This window comes from Elaeis guineensis, chromosome 4, assembly GCF_000442705.2.
Source record: "Elaeis guineensis isolate ETL-2024a chromosome 4, EG11, whole genome shotgun sequence".
Classification (NCBI taxonomy): domain Eukaryota; kingdom Viridiplantae; phylum Streptophyta; class Magnoliopsida; order Arecales; family Arecaceae; genus Elaeis; species Elaeis guineensis.
In genome coordinates this window covers 53,180,781-53,189,683 of record NC_025996.2, presented here as the reverse complement: position 1 = coordinate 53,189,683, position 8,903 = coordinate 53,180,781, and the positions used below count along the sequence as shown (strand labels likewise).

Here is an 8,903-nt window from a genome sequence, read left to right as displayed (position 1 = left end):
ATTTGTCGATGCAACAAGTATAAGATTTCATATATGGTTAGATGCCTTCAACATATGAATGATCAAACAAGTTATGCACCCATGGTGTATCTACGGCCCTACCATCCGATATGGGATGTATCGTACCATACCAATACGCTGTCTCGTATGCAAAACCACATACTAACACTATAATAGGATGGTACTGGTACAGGATCCGGTGTCAAGATGTAGGGCTGTTCATTCGGTTTTTACCGACCCGACCCGACCACCTAAACCGACCCGACGAAACCGAATAATGAAAAAAGAAAACCGAAAACCGACATGAAAAAGAGAGGAACCAAACCAAAACCGAACCGAAAATTTCGGTCGATTAGGTTGGTGATTCGGTTTACACATTTAGATGCATAAATACTAAGCAAAAGGTAATAGGAATGTAAATAAATGAAAGTGCTCCTCCAGTATGATGTCTAGTAATTAATATTGTTTGATTCTCTGTTATCAGGCACTTTCCTTTATATGTTCATTTATAGGATATAGCAAGGATTAGCAACAGCATGAAAGATAATTAGCATGAAATATATAAAGCCAAATTCCATATAGGTGAAACAAGGCATAAATGGAGTTATCAGTTAGCAGAAGCTGATCAAGCTTAACTTTCTCATTTTCATGGCCAGACTCTCCAACAAAAAGCTTTCATTCGGAATCCTTTAAAAAAACTGCACTATGACCAGCATGTGCTCCAACCATTTCTCTAAAGTCTCAAACCACCTAGCATCCCGAATTTTTGATATAACTAAAGGATCTCCAGAATGAACATCATCAAGGTTAATAGTTGAAACCCATGGTCCTGGACGCTCTTGAAACGTTGCCCATATGCTTCTTTTAGAAAAGCAAGATTCGAGTTTTCGCCCCATCCAGTATTTGTAAACAAAGGAAAAACATCCACAGAGCTTGAAAGGTTCCAATCATCCCTGATTACATAAGATTGATACTCCGTTTTCTTTCACCGGATATCATTAAAAGTTTTAAAAACTTCTTTGCCAACAAAAATCAAAAGATAATACTTTGTTATACTAGATTTCAATTATTTATAGTGTGAATGTACATACTCCCGCTCAGCTTTTCCTTGCCACTCATCAAAATCTAGAGTATGCTCTCGAGACAAAAAGTAAACATCCCAGGTAACTTGGAATGCAGTTGCAAATATGTAAAGATCCATACATGTCCAACCATGTCCAACCATGTGCATACTTTATAGATATAAAATTGACTAAGGTTGACTTTGGTTTTCGGTTCGGTTTTCGGGTTTTTCGGTTTTTAACCGAACCAAACTGAAAACCGAAATTCTTGAAAATGAAAACCGAAAACCGAACCGAACTACTCGGTTCAGTTTCGGTTCAGTTTTTTGATTCGGTTCGGATCGGTTTTCGGTCTAAAACCAAATTATGAACAGCCCTATCAAGATGGTAAGCCTTGTGTGCACCTATATGAATCATGAGAGTTCCCCTTTTTTCTTGACAATATCAAACTTCAGCATATGGATGGTCGAACTCCTAATCATATGCCAACTAACCAGCATCAATGCTGACCATAAAGTTCTTATTTTGTGCTACAAAATTCTTCAAGGTATTAATCCAAACTGGTGTGGGTGAAAAGAGCTTGGTCAAATAGATTTCCTCCTTGGCACCAAAAATACGATGACAATCAACTAGCAAAAGTCAAATTCCAAATGAACATATGACACGATACCTTAAAAAATGTGTTAGGTGCCTGTTTTAAATGCACTGGACCCTAAATGACCCAACTGAGCCAACTTGGTGCAAAAAAGAAAGTCAGCCCAAAATGAGGGAGCAACTAAGCGCATGTCGATGCCTAAATCAAGTGCTCAGGGTTGACAATTGGGTAAGTCCATTGCTCCAAATCAGATAGGGCATCCTAAAACATGCTTTCCCAATCAGTTTAGTTCTCCCCACACTTTTCCGACAAGATATAGTGGTGGTCATGGCTTGGTTGGTAGTGGTTGTCGATCAGGCAGCAAGTGGCACGCGATGTCTACGAGCACTCAGTAACCAATAATGCTGGACTTTGCCTTCTCTCCAATCAAATCAAGAAGTGGCTGTGACCTGGTTGGGGGTGGTCGCCAATAGGGTAGTAGCAGGGGGAAAGTGGCTCAAGTAAGTTCCTTTATTCCTTTCCTCTTCCTCCTCTTCTTTTCCCTCCGGTGCTCCCATTGTGATTAGCAGAGCGATAACCAACAGCTGAAGCTTCTGCAAGTACCAGTAACACCTGCAAATGTTGCCACTGTTAGACTGCTAAAATGACCGCTAGTAGAAAAGGGGTTGTGGTTGGACCACCATCTAAGCACCGACCTAGCACCTAGGCACCCCAGGCTACTTGTATTGCCCTCTCGTCTTTCAAAACCATGGTGATATGGCGATATGACACAGATCAAACAATCAAGTAGATGACCAAGTCCTTTTATAGCAGTATTTGAGCATTACTAATTATGCAACAACCATCTGACCCTTCGTTTGCGGACCACTGTGGCATTAGCACCAAATCTTTTTAGCCACACATCCCCACATCCAGACCCTCCTTGAACCTAACTAGAACCTTACTCAATTTCGAACCTTGTATCCACCAGCCATGGTCAATGCCACTTACCCACAGCCATCCTCTTGTCCTCCACCCTACTGCATCTCTCTGCAACTAAACAAAATGCAGTAGAGAATGTGAGATGCGCAAGAACAGGAGGTTTCTTCCAGCTTGCACAATAATAAAACCTAATTCCCTCATTTCTCTCAACCATACTAGTACCAAATGCCATCAAAACCCAACTTTAACAATAAGAAACACCTCATCTTATTTACAAAAAACCATCTCCAAATAGCATATCCAGCTGTACATCAGTCAAACCTATCTGAGTGAAATCTCTAGATCCAACGTGTAGACTTTGGATAAAAAGAGGGTTTGAATTGCATTATAATGGTTGAGCCCAAATGCCCCAAGTCAAAATCCATATTTTTCAGGCCAATCTCCATGTCCTCATTAAAGCCTGAGGTTGATAAAAATTAAGGAGAGGGATAGTTGGATAATTTTTATTCAGAGAAGAGGAGAAAAGATGGATGAAAAACAACAAGCATGCTATGTGCATCCAACACACAACTAGAAGGGATATATGTCTTAGGATTTGGATCTTGATCTGCAAAGTACTTTTTAAGCCCTGTCAATGTCATTATGGAGGCCAATTTTAGTGGACAAGGGCCTTCTTTGAGATGGACTTGAAGCACTTCCAGCCAAGTGACACATTGACAGCTTTATTATTTCCCTTCAATCGCCACTATAACTCATAGCACATCTCAAATCCTTCTTATCCCCTCCTTCATAGCCCCATTCACCTTCCTAAACTCTCCAATGAGTTAAAAAAAGCAACACAAAACCACAAGCATGAAAGTTGCTGGAATACATTAGTACATTATTTTTGGAAAACAATTCATGGCTCACAAGGATCAAATGCCCTCAATCACTTGGACCTAGTAACGCAAGTTGAATTTTGATAAGAACTGAAAGATTGATGACAAAGGAGGTTGAGCTTGTGTAGTATCTGTGTAAGAGTATAATCCAATAATGGAGTATTTGGAACATCTTCAATCTCATATGGGGCTAAAGGGCTATCACTTGTATCATTTTTTTTTTTGCAACTCATGGCCTAAAGATACCATTATATCATCTCACGCTCTAGACCTGCTGTATGACAAATCTGGTGCAAAAACAAACTTGCAAATGGAGAAAGAAAAAGAGTTTAGAGATCCAAGCTATGCTCCAATGGTTTCAAGGCAGGGACGGGAGTTGTGGCTTCAAGTAGGAGGAACTGAAACAGAAACAAAAGCAAAACTACAAATAGAAGATAAAAAGCTTAACAAAAAAAAAAAAAACAAACAACATTATCAAAGTATAAACGCAGAGGAGTGTTTATGTTTCTTTATGTACAAAGGACTGTTCCCTATTCTCCAGATATATCAAAACCTTCGAGCATGGAATATATATTTAACCATATTTAGAAAGTAGCATTTGCCGAACTAGCGGTTCGGGGTGTGCCGAACCATACCGGTGGCTAGCCAGCACAGTTCTGATGTAAAAAATGGTACACCGATGAGGAGGGAGATGAAAAAAGAGGAAGAAAGAGAGAGGGGCGAGGGAAGGAGAGACCGTCGGAGGCTGTCGAAGGCCTGCCAAGGCCACTGGAGGGACTGTTGAGGCCACCGGGAGGGCTCTGCCCTCCATAGAGAGAAGAATGGAAAAGCTAGAGAGACATAAAGAGAGGGGGAAGAGGAACGGAGGGAGGGGGAGTTATCAGGTGATGTCGATGGTGGCTACTGAAGGGCCGGAAAAGCCCCCGAAGGGCAAGATTTTCCTTTCCACCCTCGGAGGCCCTCCTTCAGTTATTCTTATTAGTATTTCTATTTTCCATCCAAAAAAATTGCTTTTATTATTGTTGATTTTTCATTGTACTTTAATATAAATATTATAACTTGTTTTTAAGCGGTTAAAATATAGAAAACTGCATATATATACCCCCATATGCAGCCTACAAACTGCATACGCACTATGCAATCCCTTGACCACCTGCATACTGAGCCATTTTTAGAAAACTTACAAACCTTCAAAAGGGCAACTTTTGTTAATGCAGATTTTAGCAAACCTATTTTAGAAACTTGCAATAATACTGTCCTCAAGTTGTATCATCACTTTTTTGATAATTCAACACCAACTCAAGCCCCTTCCTTTAAATGGGCCTCCTTATAACTTAAAAAGTTATCATTGCTATGATCTTTGGGGTTTCACCATCATTTTCCTTGATCAATGCTTCAAATATGTGTAGGTTTTTATTAAGTTATTCTCTTGCAGATGAAAAGAATTCTGGCAAATATACAACCTCCCAAAAGTACCAATCTGCTTCATCTAACACTATGACTGCCTTTACTCATTACTCCATTGTTTCAAAAGGCAAAACCAAGGATTGCCGACTCAGAACCGGATCCGTGCCGGCCGACCGGTGGTACAAGTCAGTACGCCCATATATCGGGGCCTAAACTAACATGAAAATGAGGGATGAATGAGGGAGGAAAGAGAGAGAAGGAGAGAGGGGAGACAGAGGGGGAGGGCAAGAGAAGGGGAGGGAGAGGGAGGCCGGCGGAGACGCCAGCAATGGCCATCTAAGGGTCGCTGAGGCCTCTTGGGTTTCACAGTCCTCTGCGAGAAAAAATGAGAGTAGAGAGATAGAGAGAGAAAGGGGGGAAGAGAGAGGAAGGGAGAGAATGGCAGCAGGGAGGCCACTAGAGCACCGCTGGATGGCCGCCATGGCCGCCGAATGACCCAAAAAATCAAGGTTTTCTTGTACCGGGTACCGAAAAATGGTCGGATCGGCTGATTGGCGGTACGATACGGCACGCCTCCGTTCCGTTCCGAACCGAGGCGAACCGACGAAGGAAATCGGGAAAGAAAAAGAGAGAAAGAGAGAGAAATAGAGAGAGAGAGGGAAGGAGAAAGAAAGAGAGGGAGGGGAATCCACCGGAGGCCCTCCGACGGACAGCCATGGCCGTCGGGCGGCGGAACGGCCTCCTGCGGCTCCGCGCGGGGAACAGGGGTGATCCGCCCCTGTTTCTCGATTTTTTTTTAAAAAAAGTTTTTTCAAAATAAAGTCAGCAAGTGGTTTGCCGACTTAATTAAGTGAGTCGGCAAACCACTTGCCGACTTCGTTTTTGGAAAAATCTTTTAAAAAAAAAAAATCCAAGAAACAGGGGCGATCCGCCCCTGTTCCCCACGCAGAGCGCGGGAGGCCGTTCCGCCGCCGCCCCTTCGGCGGATCCCCTTCCTCTCTCTCTCTATTTCTCTCTCTTCCTCTCTTTTTCTTCCCCGGCAACGGCGGTGTACCGTTTTTGCATGCCGAAACCGTCTCGGTTCCTTGCCGGGACGGTTCAGCACGCCCCATACCAGGCGGTTCGGTCCGGTATGGCAAACCTTGCAAAAAACAATCCGTAGCCACCATAGGTTCGAAACAAAGGCTTCACCCATGTTTCATCGTATTTTTTGAAAAACATAATACATAATGACCACAAAGCCCCAAAGGCCTCGACGACCCTCCAACAGCCTTGGTGAGCCACCACCAGCCCTTCCCCTTCCTCTCCTTCTGTCCTCTCTCTCTTCCTTCCTTTCCTTCTCCGTCATTTTGTTTTCGCCGATGTTCCAAATCGGAATGCCCGAATCGCACCGATTAGCCACTGGTGCAGTTTAGCATGCCCTAGTTCAAGACAGTTCGACGAACCATAGGCAAAACAATCACACGACGATATCCTTGATGATCCATGTTAATGATGGACTTATTTCAAAATCTTTCCACCTAGAAGCCATCTCTCAACTCTATTCAATCTTATCATTATTTTTGACCATGGTCCTCCATAACATGCCAGCACTACTCTGTTAGTTACATTTGATTCTCTCAAGAAACAAAAACAATATCAATTTCTATAAATATCAATTTATTTTTGAAACTTTCAAAGAGAGCTTCTTAAGGCCAATCGTTGTGGTGGCTAGAAAAACCACAAAGCCTCTAGTATAGACAAAACTTCTTATTCACACTCAATCACCACTCTATATAACAGTCCTCAATTAGTCTGAAAACACCTATCCTCTCATGATAAAAAGTGATGGTTTAGTTTCTCCATTTTAAGACATTGTGATTCTTCCTCATTGATCTGACTACTAGTACTACAAGCAATGAATTAGCTTTCATAAAACCATATTGATTTACCAAATTTGTAATGATTATTTAGAAATTGCCTCCATCACCCCCTCCAACAAATGAATCGCCTAGTTTGTGATATAATCCTGCAAATCAATCTGAGTTCCTTACATCAGCTTTGTCTTTCCAAACTGACATAAGAAATTCCCAACAATTTCACTTTTTTTCGAGAGTTTCTAACCAAAGAATCTATCTAATCTAATTAACCAATATATCCATGTCATATCCAAGCCCCTAAAAAACACCACCCAAATTTAATGCACCTATCCTTTCAAAGTTCTTTAATTATCTGCATTGAAAAAGACCAGCTATTGTGCCCCCCTAATGGAGCTCTTTATCCCTATCTCTAGCTTTAAGGTCTGTTTGCAACTAAACCTGTTGGGGAATACCCACCGACCGACCGACCGACGGCCGGGAGGGGCCGACCGACCGACTTACGGTCGAGGGGACCGACCGATCGACCGACGGCCGGAGGGACCGACCGACCGACTTACGGTCGAGGGGACCGACCGACCGACTGACGGCCGGAGCGGACCGACTGACGGGCGCCATCACCGGCCAATTGACGGCCCATCACCGACTGAGGATATGTCGGGCATACCCTTCCCGACCGACTGAACCCGGAGGTCTGATGGCCGACTCGCGTAAGACTCGCCGACCAACGAAGGGGCCCGACGCCACTCAGCTGGCTACCGACCTAGGGTCGGTCGACTCCTCCGATCGCCGTACAGCCGCCAGAGCTTGTCAGTCCTGACAGCCGCGTGCGGCGCGGCCATCTAGGGAACATTGTCCCGCCAAGGGCATTGTCAACCCTGGCGATTTGACAGTCCCACGGCGACATGACACTTTCACGGCGACTCTGACAGTCTACAGTGAGTTGACAGTTCCTCACTGTCTGCGCCATTAATGACGGCGCCATACCGTGCTCCACTATATAAATCGGGGAAGGCAACAGTGCAGGGGATCCCGCTCCCCCCCACTTCTCGACTCCTAAATCACAGGCTCGCTCCTCTCCCCCTCTCTCTCTCTCTCTCTCGATCGAGCTCTCTGTCTTCATTTCACTGTTGCCCAGTCACCTCTGACTTGACCGTCGGAGGGTCCCCGCCGGAGCCGCCTCCGGTCAGTGTGGACTTCTCGTTTTTGCAGGTGCACGTCCCCCGGCGATCGGACGACGAGGCGATTGGCCGCAACAGATTGGCGCGCCAGGAAGGGGGGCAGCATGACAAAGACAAGAGCCCAGCGATCGAGGATCACCGAGTCGGCGAGGCGCTCTTCCCGCCGGGAAGAGGCCTCCCCGCCACCGTCGGCGGCGGAGCCCAGCTCTCCACGCCCCGCAGTGACCACGGAGGCGCAGATCGCGGCCATCGTACGGCAGATGACCGTACTGACGGACGCAGTCAAAAGCCTCCAGCAACAACCGGCGGCCCGTCCGATGCCTTCCAGGAGCAGCCGCCGACGACCGCGCCAATCCCCGTCACCTCCGCGCGAGCGCCCCAACAACGCTCCCACGGAGAGGAGGGACGGCCAAGGCGCGATGACCGACGGTCTCCGCAGCCTTCTCCTTCCCTGCTGGAACGGGCAAGGAAGGAGAAGCGACCGCGCACGCCGTCCGCCTCCCCTTCGAAATCTTCTGGAGACTCCACTCCTGGGGTCTCCCAGCACCGACGGGCGGACGACTACGAGCGCCGATTTGAGGAGATCGACCGCCGGCTCGCGCAGTTGCAGGTGGACGGCCAGAAGTCTTCGAACGACGTCGACTTCCAGACCGCCCAACCTCTCTCCCGACTAGTTCTCGACGAACCGATTCCCAATCGGTTCAAAATGCCGCACGTGGAGCCTTACGACGGCTCCACCGACCCGATCGACCACCTTGAGAGCTATAAAGCTCTCATGACGATCCAAGGGGCAACCGACGCTCTTTTTTGCATCGGCTTCCCTGCCACACTCCGCAAGGCTGCCAGGGCCTGGTATTCCGGTCTTCGATCGGAAAGTATCCACTCCTTCGGGCAGCTCGAGCACTCGTTCGTGGCCCATTTCAGCACCAGTCGGAAGCCGCCGCGAACGTCGGACAGCCTTTTCTCCTCAAACAGGGGGAAAATGAGACGCTCCGACACTTCGT

The 8,903-nt window shown here is 46.1% G+C and overlaps 1 protein-coding gene and 1 pseudogene across 1 annotated transcript in view; both read right to left on the bottom strand.

Moving 5' to 3' along the window:
• LOC105042819 (DNA-directed RNA polymerase I subunit 2) overlaps positions 1–8,903 on the bottom strand; it is a 74,182-nt gene that overhangs the window by 29,206 nt on the left and 36,073 nt on the right.
• Positions 526–1,290, bottom strand: LOC140856926 (uncharacterized; annotated as a pseudogene).